At 36.2% G+C, this 16,876-nt stretch overlaps 1 protein-coding gene across 2 annotated transcripts in view; it reads right to left on the bottom strand.

Annotated features, from left to right (window-relative positions):
- Fgf14 (fibroblast growth factor 14) overlaps positions 1–16,876 on the bottom strand; it is a 488,049-nt gene that overhangs the window by 123,348 nt on the left and 347,825 nt on the right. The gene's annotated exons all lie outside the window — the stretch shown is intronic.

Here is a 16,876-nt window from a genome sequence, read left to right as displayed (position 1 = left end):
CTGTATCTCTCAGACTTATCTGTGTCATGAACCACTAAAATTATAGGAAGTATCATAATAAACTTCAGAAAATAGGCCGTTTAATGAAATTAATGTGTATGTTTACATTGTTCATTAGACTGTCAAGCTAAGTTAATTATGACTTTACTCTGTAATTGTTATAAACTAATTTGGTCATTCAAGGTGGAAGTTCAAGAGTTTTGACTCAGAAACTGTTAAAGGTTTTAAATAGAATTTTTTATTTTCTTAAATTGACAGACCTTTAATGTGAGAAAACTATATTTTAAAAATGTTAAAGTGTGATGCACATCTTTAGTAAAATACCTAGTTTGGACCCCCCACCCCCAATTTGCATGGAAGGATTTGTGTTGTTTAAATGTGATGCAAACAAGAGTCCTACATTCCACTTCTGCACTCAGAGTGAAAAAGGATGAGAAAACATGGGAGGAATAGACTGGACTCAGAGCTGCGATGTGTGGTTTGCTTGTGCCGCACTCAGCACCAAAACAAAATAATAAAACAAAATGATATACTAATTTCCATAGGGGTCAGCTCTAGGATAATGTCCTGGTTAAGTTGTAAATGAAACAAACAAGCTTTTCATCTACACAACTGAGAAGGACCACCAATAGCATCTGATTCTTGAAGCACTTCAGGCACGGAGAGAGGTGGAAGTTTACAGTAACAAGGGGAAAGCATGTGCTGTGGGTTTCTCATTTAATGCATGAGAAAAGGTAATTCAGTGTTTCACAGAAGCTAGCTGTCTCTAAGACAATAGATATTTGCGTGTGGCTTTGCAAAGGTCATCCTCATTTTGGGAATTTATCTGATATGGACATCATAAATCTCACCATGGCAACAGGCTTCTCTCCACGACAGCTGAATGGGATATGCAAATTTGATTGTGCTGTCCAAATTACAGGATGCTACTGAACAATTCAACACATAGTCTTTAATAACTACAGAATAGCCAACAGACAAATAGAACAGCATACAGGCCAAACAGGCAGATTTGTCCCCAAACAAAAACTCTGGGCTTTTGATTTGGGGTTTATTATTTATTTTTGATTAGCTTTTGAAAATTGGGGGAAAAAATCCAATGACGGTTTCTATGAAAACAGCTGCAATGAGGACTTTGGCTTCATAGCTAGGAGAATAAATTGGACGCAAATAACATTCTGGGAAATGAGACAATATTGAGGTATCATTACATCAGTGTGTCAAGCAAGTCAGGAGACAGGTGTTTAAAAGGCTAGGGTCATAAAAAGCTATCTAAATGATTATTAAGGTAGTATTATATATATACTCTCTTCCATACCAAATAATTTCTAAATTTCATAACTCTCTCATCTTTTTTTCATCATTTTATTCTATCAAGGCTCCAGTCCATAGGATTGCCTACACTCAAAATATATCTTCCATTGCAGTTAATCCTTTCCAGAAATTCCCTCGCAGATAGGACCAGAAACATGCCCTCCATACCAAGTTCTTAGATAAGGAAATCCAGTAAGGTTGAAAATTAAGATAAATCATTTCTTGAGTATTAGTAATCATTTTAATAGATTTTTTCATGCAATGTATTCTAAATCATGATTTTTACCTTTACCAACTCCTTTCCATATCCCACAATTCTAAATATGTATTAGTTAAAGCAAATACAACCACACATTCATTTTTCAACACACCCTTTCTCCACTGCAGATGTGAATTCAAAGATGAGGAAGTTGAGAAATAGAGCAATTAAGAAATCTTACAAACGGCACAGAATTTACAATGCTGGAGGTGGAGAATGAACACTCAGTCTGCCCTGTAAAGGCTATGTGCCCTCTACAAATGAAACAATTAGACTAAATTCCTTTAAGTCAGAGTGCTTAATAAAAAAATCAAGTAAGTAAACAAAAGTGGTGCCATTTCTGTCATCACAATTGCTGCGCCTCTGTCCTGCATATCCACAGGTGAACATGAAGGACAAAGCTAGAATGTAGTTGTGAGAGATCAAAGTCCTTGAAAGTTTGTACCCATCCCACTCCGTAGCTGGACAAGTTCCCAAGTTCCCAATTATTGCTCCATCCTCATGAATCCCCACCAGGTTTGTAAATTCAGCACCACACATTTGAGGCTCCTTCTGTACCATTTATGCTGTAATTTGACCATTTTCAACTCCAGCCAAAAGGCGGTTCTACTCATGACTTAACTACAATGTGAATGCCATCAGCCCCACACCCCCGAGGCTCGTTTTCATAATCCACCCTTGAGCTGGCTGCCTCTTAAGTGTACTTCTTCACTGCTGACCCTCTCCTCTCCTTATACCTCACCATCCTGGGATTTCTCAGCAAGCCCTATGCCAACAAACATATCTCTTGAGTTATTTATCATTATTTTTAAACATTGGTTAATAGAAATTTTTAAGACTCTTTAATTAAATTTTAAATGGAAATATTTTTGAAATAGAAATTACTCATTTTGAGCATTTAAAATACAATAAAATGTACAGAAACACTTCAAGCCACATCTATGTCTCAAATATTACTTAAAACATGCTCATTTTCTCTTTTGTAATTTGAGATCATAATACCATACTTACTGATAAAATTGTATGATAGTATCTACCTCACAAAGGTAACTGTATGTGACATAAAGTTAAAGTGTGTGTCATTATTAATAAGATCTAAAGTGAGTGTTTGTTGATTAAATACTGACAAGAGGCTAGCAAAACATCCAGTAATTCCATAGATTTCAAATAGGAGTCAAAATTTGAACAGTATGAAAACCAAAAAAGACAATGGCTAGCAAATTTTTAGATGGGTCCCAAACCATCGCTCATGTAGTTATGCTTTCCACATCTCTAAATTCAAGATATACTCTAACATAAATGATTAAAAGGGAATATGTCAAAATAAAACTTAAAAGATCATAGGAAAAAATATAGGAAAGAAAGTATACCAAAATATTAAATAATATTAAATATACTGAATTTTGAAAGTATTTGTCAACATTTTTACTCTTTGATAAATTTTATACAATAAAGGCTTGTCAGTTTTATAATGAAATGTAGAGATTGCAGTAACATTTATTAATGGCTAATGAACAACAAGTAAGAATAATATTTCATACACATTTGCAATTAAAATTGCAATCATATATACCCCAAAATATAAATATCCTGCTGTGTGGCAAATGGTACAAATACTTAAAGTTAGCATTTGTTAGTTGATTTTTCACAGTTACAGATGCACAGAATGTTCCTTATGACCCTTTTTCCCTTTCATTACTTATAAAATTATCCATAGCTGACATGGTCATTTAAAGTATAATGTAATGTCCATCTTTCAGACAATCACAATTCAAAACAAAGCACAACTTTCTCTCTAAAGCCAAAATTGATGATCATAGCAAGACAAGGAACGATGAAGAAAATAGCCCTGTCAGTAACACCCTGTGAAGCAAAGAGAGCCTGAGTTCCTAGACTGACTAGGAGAATGAAAATAAGGACCTTCACTATAGCTGCAACAAATCTTGGTCTAGCATCTGCTGGACCACTCACCTACATGATGCTTCATGTCAGAACAAGAGGAACAATTATCTAAGCTAAATCAAGAAAGCCTTATACAGTTTCCAGTGGGGACAGGACCCATCAGGTAGCCATAACAAAAGTATACCTCTATGAAGGGCATGTAAAGAAGGTTGCCTAAGAGTGTACAAAGGCACAATAGCAAGCTCTTTGAATTTTTTATTATTTCTGAAAATGAAAGGTAAATTAATACTTGTTAATAATTTAATATATAGATTCCTATTGATAATTCCAGGCAGCTACATGTTACATCGGGTCTTCAGGAGCCTAAAGCAGTTGGGCAGACACATCTTGTGATTCTGAAGGGCTATCCTGGAGACAGTGATTCTCAACTGGTTATTTCCAATGAACACTTCACCATGCCTTGAAAGGTATGTGCTCCCAGTGTGGCAGATTTATATATTATAGCATGCATTAGAAATAACATTAGGATAACTTAGGAGAAAAAAAAATCATGGATACAGTGTGGATTGAAAATACAAACATAAAATTAGCAATGTCAAATGTCATTTAGTTAAGATGAAATTCTTCATCAAGGGATTGTGGGTTTAAAATACATTTTTTTAAATGAAAACTAAGCAGTCTGCTCAAATCTACAATGTAATCAGCCAATAGTTTGAAAATGTTGAGACAACTGGCAAATATTTATTAACAAATGCTTACTCTAAATAAATATTATGTCCTGACATACTAAACAATGCAAATATCCTTAGTGTGAACCAAATAAGGTTGTACAGGTGCTCACATTTTTATTAAATTGATGAAGTAAGTAGTTTTATGACATTTCTCTAGCATTTAACATTTAGGCCCATAAGAACAAAGACTTTTGCTTTCAATGCCTATGTTCCCCAAACTCTTACAACTCACAACCAAATTAATAACTAATACACGTAAATGTTTGAGGTCTAACATCTATATATTTTTGCTATTCATGTAAAAAAAAAAACTCAAAATATTTTCAATTCCCAAAATTGTTAGATGTTTTCCTCTAAAAACCACCATATACTCAGAATATCTAGTTTTTTTTTAAGAAAATACAGTTTATTCTTTTTTATTCAGTTCTTCTATTCTTCTGCTTTTCTCATTAATTTTCTGCCTACTATGCCAGTTCAGTTAACTAAAAATGTTTTGAAGATATCCTGTGCAGAGGATTCTGAACATTAATTAAAACAGAAATAACAAAACCTAATGTGTGTCTATATCAAGAAAAAAAATGTTTTATAATGCATTTCCTTCAACACATACAGTTGAAAGATATGCAAATAAGTCTAAATGCCTAAAGACAGAGAGAAAAATACCCAATGTTTTTAATTAGAACAACTACTCTCTCAGAAGTGGCTTCATTTAAATCAATCACTGTCAGAGACTGTTTTCTTACAATATGCAGATTGAAAAAGGAGTAGCCAAGATAATCCTTGAAATGATATGCATGCTTTTAATTACTCTTCACCATGGAAAATGCACACTAGAATGTATATTTTTACAGAAAATATACTGATATTTCACCTCATATGTTCTATGCTGATGTGTGATACATCTGCTTCTCATTGGATACCAGTGGAAGCTCTTAAACATGACTCTTCCATAGCTATAAAAACAGACACACATTTTTTTCACAGGTTAAAATCAATTTCTAGAATATTTATATGGTGAAACATGGCAGATCTAATTAGATTTTGGCACTCCTAGTAGCAGAAAATAATATTGTGAATCTCTTGCCCAAAGCTATAAATTATCATATAACCCACTACAAAAATAAACCATGTTCTAGATACTTCTAGAGGACTGAGGAAAGGGGTGTGGTAAAGGCACTAAGGACAATGATAACTTCAATTTAAGCCATGCAAAATATTATGGATGCTTCCAATTATCTCTTGTGATGGCATTCATTTTCTTCTACATCTAGACCCAATGCTGCTGTGAGAACTCATTCCTTGTGGTTTGGCTAGGAAATGTAACCATAATTTCATGTGCCTAAACACTTCCTTCCCACCTGGTGGTAGTTTGAGGAGGTTATTCAAACTTTAGGAGTAGGAACTTTTACGGTGGAAGTGTGTTACAGTGCGTTACAGCGAGCAGGCCTTGGGGTGTTACAGACAGCTTACTGCTTACTCACTGCATCCTGACTATGCATGCCATGTGTTGAAATGCATCCACTTAAAATACAAAACAGAATAAACTCTCGTTCGTTAACTTGTTCCTCACAAGTGAAAATCAAAACCAAATGAAATAGTAAGTTGCACATGAAGTTATTCATGAATGTGTGTTAATGATGAGTAAGGACTCTGATGCCTCAGACCCATGGACATTGTCAAACCCTTCCTCCTCTCATGGGCAAGTGCTGGCTGAGTGTTCAGAAAGCATTCCACAACAGCTTCCTCCTTCTGTATGCTTACAGTCAGAGACTGCACTCTTATGGAGATCTACCAAGAAGACTACTTAACCCTGCTTCCTGTGTTACAGCACTGAGGTTCTGGGTTCCACAGCCTACCTGATGCCACATTTACTGTACATATGTCTTTCTGTCCATCCTTCCTTTCTTCTTGTCCCAGTCAGATTTCCAGGATCAAGCTGAGCAGGGCATGTTGGTTTTACTCTCAAAAGAGCTTTCAATTGTTGAGGGCTTGGAATGTAATTTCCAAGCATGGTACTTTGACAGGGTGAACTAAAAGAGATTTGGAGGTTCTCAAAAGCATGGTCTCTTTAACTGTGTCCAGCATTGCTTTGCCCCAGGCTTTCTACCCTAAAAACGAGTCATATAAACCAGAATTTCTCTTTCAAACTGGGTGGGAGAATTCAGAAACTCTCCCCCCACAAATTTAACCACAAAACTCCAGAAGATCATACTCCTGTCTCCCTCAAACCCATAATCCCAAAGAAGTTTGTATTATATTCAGAAGAAATAAGAGCTCAACAGAGAGGCCAAGAAGACAAACTTTCACTGCATACTTCAATTTATTGTCATTAGTATGTACCTTTTTATCCAATCACATTTCTATATAACAATCCTTTATCAAGGTGAAAATGGGTTCCACTAAGTTCTCAGGTTTTCATGTCTGAGGATTCCATGTCATGTAAGATTTTAATTAAAATATCTGATATACTTTTCTCTTGTTAACCTGACTTTTGTTATCGGGATGCTGGCTTTGCCTTTTTACATTGGAAAGAAAAGCTATTGCACCCTTCCATCTCTGTACTATGAATTGACTGTAAAATAGTCACCAGTAAATGGATTTAAATTAATGTGTTTAATAAAACACTATGAACTCCTTGATACCTGAATATGGCACTCATAATTTCCTATCAGCATGATTTGAACAGGATAGATGCTTAGGGTATACTTATTGAATCAAGTATACTTTCTGACTATTTTAAAAAATATCTATACAAGCCCTAACTATCTCTCTGGGTAAAATATTTTTTAATATCTTACTTAGGCATCTGAATAGAAAAGCCTATTTGATATAAAGATAAACATGAAGATAGAAATGGAAACAGTTACCAAAAATATTCTGTTAAAATATATCATCTTTTAGTAAAATATAGGATAAGAACTAGGCATGAGGACCTTGGAGGGTGGATAGGCTTGAGGAAGTCATTGGAGAGAAGACAGTACAAGCAAGAAGATTTGAGTTCAGATCCCCAACACCCATATCAAACGCTAAGCATGGCCAGGCAAACTCCAGTGTCTGTGTAAGGGTAGACACAGGATTATCATTTGGGGTTTGCTAGCCACCAGTATAGCAAAAAAATATCGAGATCAAGGTTCTTTGAGAAATCCTGTTTTAAAGGAAGGTTAAGAGTACTAGAGCCAGACACCTTCTTTTAATCTCTCACCTCAGCAAGCAAGGGAACTCACACATACACACTTGCATACATACCTGCACACACACCTGCATACATACCTTCATATACACACATGACATTCAAGAATCCTGCTTAACATATACTCCATATTTCCAAGAGACAACCCAGATTATCTCATTTCAAGGAGCTAAAGCTGAACTCTTGAGAGCTTCCCAAATATCCAGTACCTGAAAGCTTGAGCGCTGAATAAGTCTTTGTATCTCTGCTTGAAAACACTTTTCCAACACTATTTCCTACCAGGATTCTATAATTGTAATATCCTAACATTCTAAAGACATATTAAAACTCTCACATCACTTACCATTCTTACAGTTTAAACCATGTAATAGCCATAATGGGAACTTTTTTTTTACAACTTAATTCGTCCTTATAAACATAGTATAAAAACTGTATTAATCGTGCTTTGATACAGTGATTTATTTCTTGTGAATTATAGTTGCAAATTTAAAGGTATTAAATTATAAATACTGATTGTCGAAGTGAAAATGTTCAGCATTCTTGGACCACAGTTAAATAAAATGGTTATTCCTCACTGACAACACTGGGGAGCCTGGGGAACCCGTGAAGATGAGTGCATTTCAAAGGAACTTTCCAGATGTTTCACTATGCCAGGAATTCCCAGGTTTTGAGTGATTCTATTCATGTCTTCCCTTCACACTGGACTGCACATGTAAAACTGAGCAGCCATGCATTCGGCCTTCTTCTTCGATGTGTAGATGAATCTCTCAGATGAACTGCAACAGCCACAGACAGGAGCACAGCCATTCACCCACAGAGTCCTTGTTAGTGTATCAACAACACCACAACCTGAAAGACTCAGGACTACTGTAGGAAACATTTATATGGCCCCAAATTAGCATAAATATTAGGGAGGACTATTTTGTAATGAATTAAGAGGATATTTCCCAGATGGTTAAGCAAATAGGTAGACATTTTACTTAAATTTCCAGGTGCTTTGATCAGGAAAAATAAATAGAACATAAGACATTTCAGTTGCTATTTAGTTCTATGCACACCCTTTAGTATGTGTGCTTTTATTGTTCCTTCTAGGTAAGAATTTGGAGTACTAAACGGTGCCTCAAAAACATTGGTGCCAACTTTCATTTTACATTTTAATTATACAGCACTGTTGATGTATTAAGAAAGTCACGAAGTGCCTTAGATTTTTATGGAGAGATACTAAATAATGGACATGTATATGACATGAAAGCTTAAAAAGAAACTGTCTAGATGGACAAAAAGACACATGGAAGAGCCAAGAGATAAGAAAGGGGAGAAAAGAGTGGTTTGGACAGGAATGGAGGGGGTGTGCTTAAAGTACTTTATATATGTGTGAACATTTGCCTATGAAATTCAAAGCTATGTATAATAATAATGTATGCAGGCAGGAGGAAAGAAGGGAAAGGGGAGGATGGAGAGAGATGGCAGGGTGGGATGGAGAGGAGAAGATAAAAAGAACAAGAAGAAAAGAATAGAAGGGGGATGAGGAAGTGAAAGAGGAGGAGGATTGTAGGAAAGGAGGGTGGGCAGAGCACAGAAGGGGGTAGAGGGTAAAGAACAGCAATTCTATCCCATAACAAAGACATAAACTCAGCAAACTGACTGATACAGCATATTGACTGTTAGAAATGAAAGTCAGTAGTTCTAAAGAAATGGAGAAGCAGAACTCATCTCTGCAGAATGCATCACTTTTGAAAGCACACCCAGAAAGGGATTGGTGCTCTTTTTAGAGTTAGCAGTTGAAGATGAGCACCTGTGGAGACTGGAGGAGCTCACAGAGCGCTAAAAAGAGACACAGAGAATCTGCTCAAACACTCAGCTGAAGATTGGTAAGTGATAGCATTGGAGGAACCTAAAGCTGGAAAAGAAGCTATCCAAATGTATGATAGGTATTGGTGACTTAGAGGCATAGGACTGAGAACCATGACCACTTTGAATATTACCACAATTCAAAGGGTTATGGACAAAGAACAAATACTTGTTTTTCCTCAGTATTATGAAAAACTCAACTTCATCCCCGATTCTGTCTCACATTACAAACATTGAATCTTTAAGTATGTATTGCTGACAAAAATCAGGGCAAATCAGTTAGTAAAATGATGTAGGATGCCTTTCTGTATATTACAAATGTGGCTGCTTTTATTGGTTTCTGGATAAAGCTGCTTCAGCCAATGGCTAAAAAACATATAGCTAGGTGGGAAATTCAAACAAAAATGTAGAGAGAAGGAAGGCAGAGTTAGAGAGACATCATGTAACTGCCAGAGAAGTAACATGCTGGAGCATTACTGGTAAGGCAAAGATTCATACCAATACACATATTAATATAAATGGATTAATATATAATGAAGACCTAGCCAGTAAAAAGCCTGGGTCATTGACCAAACAATTATATTTATTAAGCCTCAGGGTTTTAGTTCATAAGCAGCTTCAGGGACCCAGAAAGGGAGAGAAACTGGTCCAGTGGGATCAGACAAAACAGAGAAAAACATCCAACTACTGCACAATACTCCCAATGAAAGTATCAGGACCTGAGTTGGATTTCCTGAACCCATATTTAAAGCAAATAAAGGAGTAAAGGGGAATATGGCAAGCAGTATTTGTAATCCCTGAACTGGATAGGTGGAAACAGGTGAATGCCAACACTTTCTGATCTCTTATCTAATATTACTTGGCAAGTAGGATTAATAGAGGCCAAGAGACCATATTTCAATAAAACCAAGGTAAACATTACCTTAGAACAACACCTAAAATTGTCCTCTGGCTTCCATTCTGGTATGAACACACATATGCCCACTCATTTGTACACACCTCTATACCCACACTTGTTTACTGTATCTAAGTGACTCAACCAATCTCAGGACATTCAGCACACAAAAAGATGAGGTCAACATATTTAGAATCCAATAAAAAAAACAGTCAGCAACAAAAGCAAAAATCTATGCTTGGAAATCAGCACAGATAGGATCAATAACACTTAGAGAAATTAATTTATTTAAAATTACTTTGAACAAAGTAAGTTATTAGATTTATAATGTCAAACTAAGTGTACAAAGGGATGTAACTATTATTCATACATTGAAAAGTTCTGCATATACTTATTAGAAAGACAACTAGCTGTTCCAGGATATTTGATCACACTGTGAATCCCAAGATTGCTTCATTTACTGGAAAAACCTGTTTCTGGTTGTGGTGTGGCTTAGCCCTAGCACCTTTAATACTGGAGCTTTCTGCTTGAATATTATTAAAAAAGTTTAAATAAAGTCAACCATAGGTCAAGAGGCAGAACAAGCAACCAGCTGACAGATGAGAAGAAATAATCATAGAGTAAGAGGGAGTCAGGTGGAAGAAGAGAGAGAAATGCAGAGGAAGTAGAACAGAGGGACAATATGTTGGAGGAGTCTTGCTTGAAACCACACAGGAGAAATATCTTTCTGGGATATTAACAGAGGAGGAAGATCAACTGGTACTTTTCCTGCCTCTTGAACTAGCAGGCTTTCATACCAGCATCTGGCTCCCAAGTCTTTGTTGGTAAAATCAAATAATGGAGATTTAGTAAAACAACAACAGCCACTTCCCCAAACAAGCAAATAATCCAAATGGTGATAAAAATTACAATGTGTCTGGGGGTGGAGTGATGACTCAGTGATTAAGAGCAATTGATGCTTTTCCAGAGGATGCAATCTATATCTCAGCACCCACATGGAGACTTACAACCAAGTGTAAGTTCAGTCCCAGAGGATTCTGTGTCCTGTTCTGCAGCCCACATGCAGCAGACATGCCTGTGGTGTATACAAAGAGGAATAATAGCTTGGGAGTTTCCAAAATATTGAAAACTATCAGCAGGAAGAGTGGAGCAATCATATGAACCCAAAGAAAAGTCAAGAAAGGAAAGCAACTACAGCACAAAATTAAATAGTTGAAACCATAGATAAAGAAACAATCTGCTTTGTTTTTTGCTTTTATTACTTTGTGGGGTATGTGAAGGGTACTTCTCTACAAAGGAACAAAGATGAAAAAGGCAAATTTCTTGTTTATAACAATATGACAATGGAGCAACCTTTAGTTGAAAGAAAAAAAAATGTCTTAAGATTTTAAGCCCAAAGAAAATGTCACTTAAAAATCAAAGGTAAAGGGAATGTTTCTGCACAGCAGAATCTGTCTTCAGCAGACCTTCAGCATAGGAAATTTTAAAGGAGCTCCTTTAGGACAAGTAAGGGGACAACAAATAGCAACAGGGATCTGAAAGAGCCTAGAAGATGGCAAATTCTCAGGGAAATATGCGGGCGTTATTTTGTTACTCACATGTCTTTCATTATTATTTTTTTTTCTTATTTTACATATTGATCCCAGTTCCCTCTCCCTCCCATCTTCCCATGCCCCCCAACCCCCTTCCCATCCCATTCCCCACCCACTGATTTTATAGTCATACACGTAGTACAGAGAGCAAAGTTGAAATATTTTAGTATATTTCAGTTTCTCTCCATTTAGTTTAATGTTGGCTGTTGGTTTGCTGTATATCTTAAAATATTCAACAATAATACATTTTACAATCACATAATGTTTCTATATATTAGCCCATATAATAAATATGTGTATGCACATAGGACCATACGTGAATGCTCACAACTGCTTTATTTACAATAGCTTAAAGGTGAAAACAATCCAAACACCTATTCAGTAAATGAATGTATAAGCAAACTGTGGTGCTTACACTACAGGATGATGTACATAAAGTAAGAATCTACAGATAGAAGATCAGAGTGTTCAACAAGACTGTACATTCCTCATGATTCCACTAGTATAATATTTCACATTGTGTAATCTGGCCCACAACCACATAATTAGATTTTGTGGTTGGAGATCAGTAATGAGAGATATTCAAAGTTGCAGGTACAAGGAATATAAAAGGACTCAAGCAAATTTTAGAAGTGATGGACATGGGAATATTAAATACAGTGAAACCTTCACATATATACACGTTTATATATGTATTGCCTATGAAGAAAATTGTGTGTCATTTAGTGACTGAAATATAATCTAGAAAATGCACACATCATAGAATATGCTTACACAAACTAAGTTGGATAGCCATGTTAATCTGTGATAAAATATTATATGATCATGTCTATAAAAGTATTCCATACATCAAAATACTATTGTTTAATAAAAAGGTATATAGGAGTGTTATCATCTGCATCTATCTACCTGCTATCATCTATCTATTTTTCTAATCTATCTTTCTATCTGTTTAGAATATTTTATATGATGTTTATCCATCTGTATCTATAAATATGCCAAGTGTTTTGCAAATATATAATTGCTGGATAGGAAACAATATACAATGATAATAATTTGTATTAATGAGGTTATAATTATTAAGTACATGTCAACATGCCTAAAGCTTCAAGTGTGACTCATAGCACCACAACCAAAATAAATTTTAAAAATTGTAAATAAACAGGTTTCAAAACAAAGACCTGGTGCAATATACTAATGGGAATTAATTTAGGATAAGGAAGCCAATCTATCAAAAGTTAACAACGATCTTTAGATGTTTCTTCACTGGCAGCTTTAAACACTGCAGTCAGACACTGTCAGAATTACAAGGAGAAACAGAAAACTCTGAGAATATACTAAAATAGTTCAATTTTGCTCTCTGTACTATGTATATGACTATAAAATCAGTGTGGATGTAGAAATAAGACTGAGGCTTAAGTATTAAATTTAATACAGAACCATACTGCACAGTATCACTCACTTCTTTCAGAAAACAAACTGAAAGAATTTGAAAAACAGGCATTTGATTCATTGATGGCATTCAATAGCTAGTTAGACATACAGGAGGACCTCCTAATAGGTTTTCCAGAAACGTCTTTCCCTGGGAAACAAAAGCTTTCCATGTGGGGGGAGAGGAATAACACTAAAGCTGGGGGGGCATCTACTGCAATAAAATTGTGTTATCATTTAATAAAAGTCGGTGTCAAATGTTTTTTGTGAAAGTTATCTTTCAGTCAGGCTTTTGCGTTAACCAGGAAAACAAGGATAGTTGGTGTGTAGACTCACTGGGTTTCTTAAAAATTAGTGTGGAGAGATGAACTGAGAACTTGAAGACAAAGGCATGAAAATTGTGTTTTCAAGGTCTTAGTACATGTTTTGCTTTAGGACCAGGAGGCACATTCCTAACCATATTTTTTTCAAGAAAAATATACATGATAGTGGACAAATTAAAGTCTATTGCTGCCTGAGATAAGGATGATCTGTGCATTCCTAAGCATTAGGATCACATGTTTGAGTAACTATCTCAGAGCAGCAGTAGGGCTCATATTGCCTGTTCATATCTAGAAATACTGAGACATCTCCGCAGAACTTGTAGCATTGACTGTCTGGGCAATTGAAAGTGGAATTGATTAAGAATTCAAAGATGCTTCCATGTAAAGAAGGAGCAGACATCTTAGTTGCTCCCCACTAAAATTCCTTCCATACCCACCAAGCAGGAGATTATGTGACAGAAACACTGCTTAACTGGTACCACTCCTTGCAGATCCACAGAGCAAGAGGGGGAGGAGCAGCAAAAAGAAGGTGTTTAGATATCCTCTCATCAGAATCAGCATAGGCATGTGCAACCAGAGAGGACAAACATTTGATCCTGATGCTCAAAGCAGTAAGAAATTCCTAGAAATCAGTGCACAGGTTCCATGAAAAACTGCAAATTTCATCCTGGATTTTGAAGTCAGGCATGACCAGATGTATGCTTGTTGGAAATCTAAAGCCTCTGCATATTTTATTATTACAAGACAAACCCCCTACCATGCTTAATTTCTGAGGCTTAAAATGAATGGCAGGCTCTAATGCTTTCTTCAGCTCGTCCTTTATGGAACATCACTCACAAAACTTTACTGTACAGTTTAGAGGGGATTTAGCAGTTCACAGTGGGAAATAAGAGGGGAGATTCATTTGTGTTCTAGTTATGAGTATTTGTGGAAGCCATAGAGTTTAACCTGCTTGTTGAGTAGGAGTTTGCTTTGCATCTACTTTCTCTAGCTACTTACTAGATGCCAAAAGTAACTCCTAGCAAAAGCAGATTACTGATAATTGCCCATAGCTGCAGTCAACCTTATGATGGCAGTCCTAAGACAATGAGCTACATAAACAGATAGGGGATATCCCTTAATTAGTCATAAGAACAATGTCTTATATCTTTTGATCATGTAACTTGAGCCAGAAACGACTCTAATAGTTTTGCTTTTTGCTATTAAATTACATAATCCAACAGATTTTTGAGGAAGGTGACATGATTAACCTCACTATGATGAAGAGAAAATTAAGATACAGTGCCACGGTGTCACTCATATGATAGGAACACGATAAGAGAGTGGTGATAAAGGTATTAAAACCTGTAATTCACTTCTTGCTTAGCCTACCTAGCTTTCTCTGGAAAAAGACTAGAGTTTCCTCAGACCACTCGGGATTAGTAGCATTACACAGTGACAAACACCAACAGATTAGAGGTGTATTGAGTTGATAAGGATGGTCTTTGAATATTTATATTTTAAAAATGTCTATTCTGAAGATGCTGAGAGGTTATCTTCAGAAGTATAGGGAGGTCAATGCAAGTGAAAATAGATTTTTATGTTTGTGTGCATGTTGTCTCAGAAGACAGAATTAGGACAAAGTATGTTGACATCAAGAATGTAGGTTGTATCTCTTTGGTCATTGCCAACTCCAGGTGAAAGTCAATAGGATAAATGCAATACTTTGAACTGACCAGTGGCTAAAGAGCCAACTCTCCCACAAAGCAACAGATGCCCTGGCCCTGAGAGTGTTCAAGAAAGGAAGTAGGGATTTGCTAACTTGAAATTTATGATTGCTTTTAAAGTGACATGCAGTTACTAATAGACTTTGAATGTAAAATGTCCTCATGGACTCATGTGTTTGAACACTTGGTCTACAGATGGTGGTGCTGTTTGGGAGAGTGTCAGAATGAAACCAATAGAAGGCGGACACTGACTGGAGGAAGTGTATCATAGCATCACTTGGAGCACACCTTGGAGGTTGAGAACATAGCCTCACTTTCTGTTCTGCCTGTGGTCAGATAGCTGACACAAACTTTCTGGTTTCATACTCAGGAAGCCATGCCTTCCTTGGTGAAATTTCTTCTTTGTCATAATGAACTGCATCTTTGCTAAAACTGTTGGTGAAAATAAATGACTTCTTCCCTCAGTTGCTTCTCTTGGGTATTTTATTAGAGAAATGAAACCAAAGACAGGCTGAGTAAAAAGCAGCCTTTACTTTAAAGGTAGAAGTCCATCGCCATATAATAGGCTTAGAACTTGCCCTTTGTAGTTATTCCGCAGCACATCCATACATGTGGCCATGCATGCAAACCCTGACTTTTCCCCAGTATTAGGGGTTAGATAAGAAGGAGTTTGACATTAGAAAAAGGGAAAGAAAAGAGTGAGTCAGAAGAAAGGGCCACTAATTCTTGATAGGCTATCCAATAAAAACAGACAGATTTATTTTATTAGGGCAAAAGTTTTAAAATACAGGAATTTGCAGCCGTTGAGCATTTGAGATTATTTTTGAGAAATCTTAAACTCTGAGATATGTAGTTGTGTCCATTGTTAATATTCAGGCATCTGTACTGTCCTGTCCTTAGGGTTCTGACAAGGTACACCCTCAGCGGCAGCCACTAAACATCATCTGGGCACACTACATTTCCTTTTAAAAGGGCCCTTCCCACATCCACCCACCTCTCTTTTCCACCATTCTTGTCCCCGGGGACCAGTCTGTGTCCCCCTTTACCTCTTTTTCTATTCCTCCTCTCTTCTCTTCCAATAAACCTCCTAAGTGAGTCTTGTCGGATGGCATATCATCTCTTCTGGTGTTTTTTATATAACAACTGTCTTGCCAGGCCCATTTTATATGCTCAAATCTGGGAGAAAATATGCACAAGACTATTCACTCTCCTTTTTATTTATTTTTTATTTTTATTGCATATAAATTGTATATTCCAAATTTGGCTTTAGCTCACGGTAAAATTAATAAGCAACTCCAATGTCTTAAGCTTTTTTTTTTTTTTTTTTTTTGGCTGTAAGGTTGAAGGAAGAAAGAAAAGTAGAGCATGGATTTAGATTTTTAAAAACAGGTTCTTCTCTTAGCCACCATCAACAACCAATAGCTCTACATCTAGGGGTGGGGACAAGGCCCCTGATAAATTATATAATTCCAAGTCAGCCCTAAGTATGCATGTGCACACCCATACATACATGAGAACATGGATGCAAGCTATGAGAGAAATAGACTCAGCAGGCTGCATTTATAAAAACATATGTGTACATATAATAATAATAATTGAAGAAGAGATGGTCATGAAATTAAGGACAAGTAGAGTAACATGAAAAGAGTTAGAGGTGATAGAATATGAGATGGATATGATGT

This window comes from Phodopus roborovskii, unplaced genomic scaffold (genome assembly GCF_943737965.1).
Source record: "Phodopus roborovskii unplaced genomic scaffold, PHOROB, whole genome shotgun sequence".
Classification (NCBI taxonomy): Eukaryota; Metazoa; Chordata; class Mammalia; order Rodentia; family Cricetidae; genus Phodopus; species Phodopus roborovskii.
This window is presented reverse-complemented; position numbering and strand designations above follow the sequence as displayed.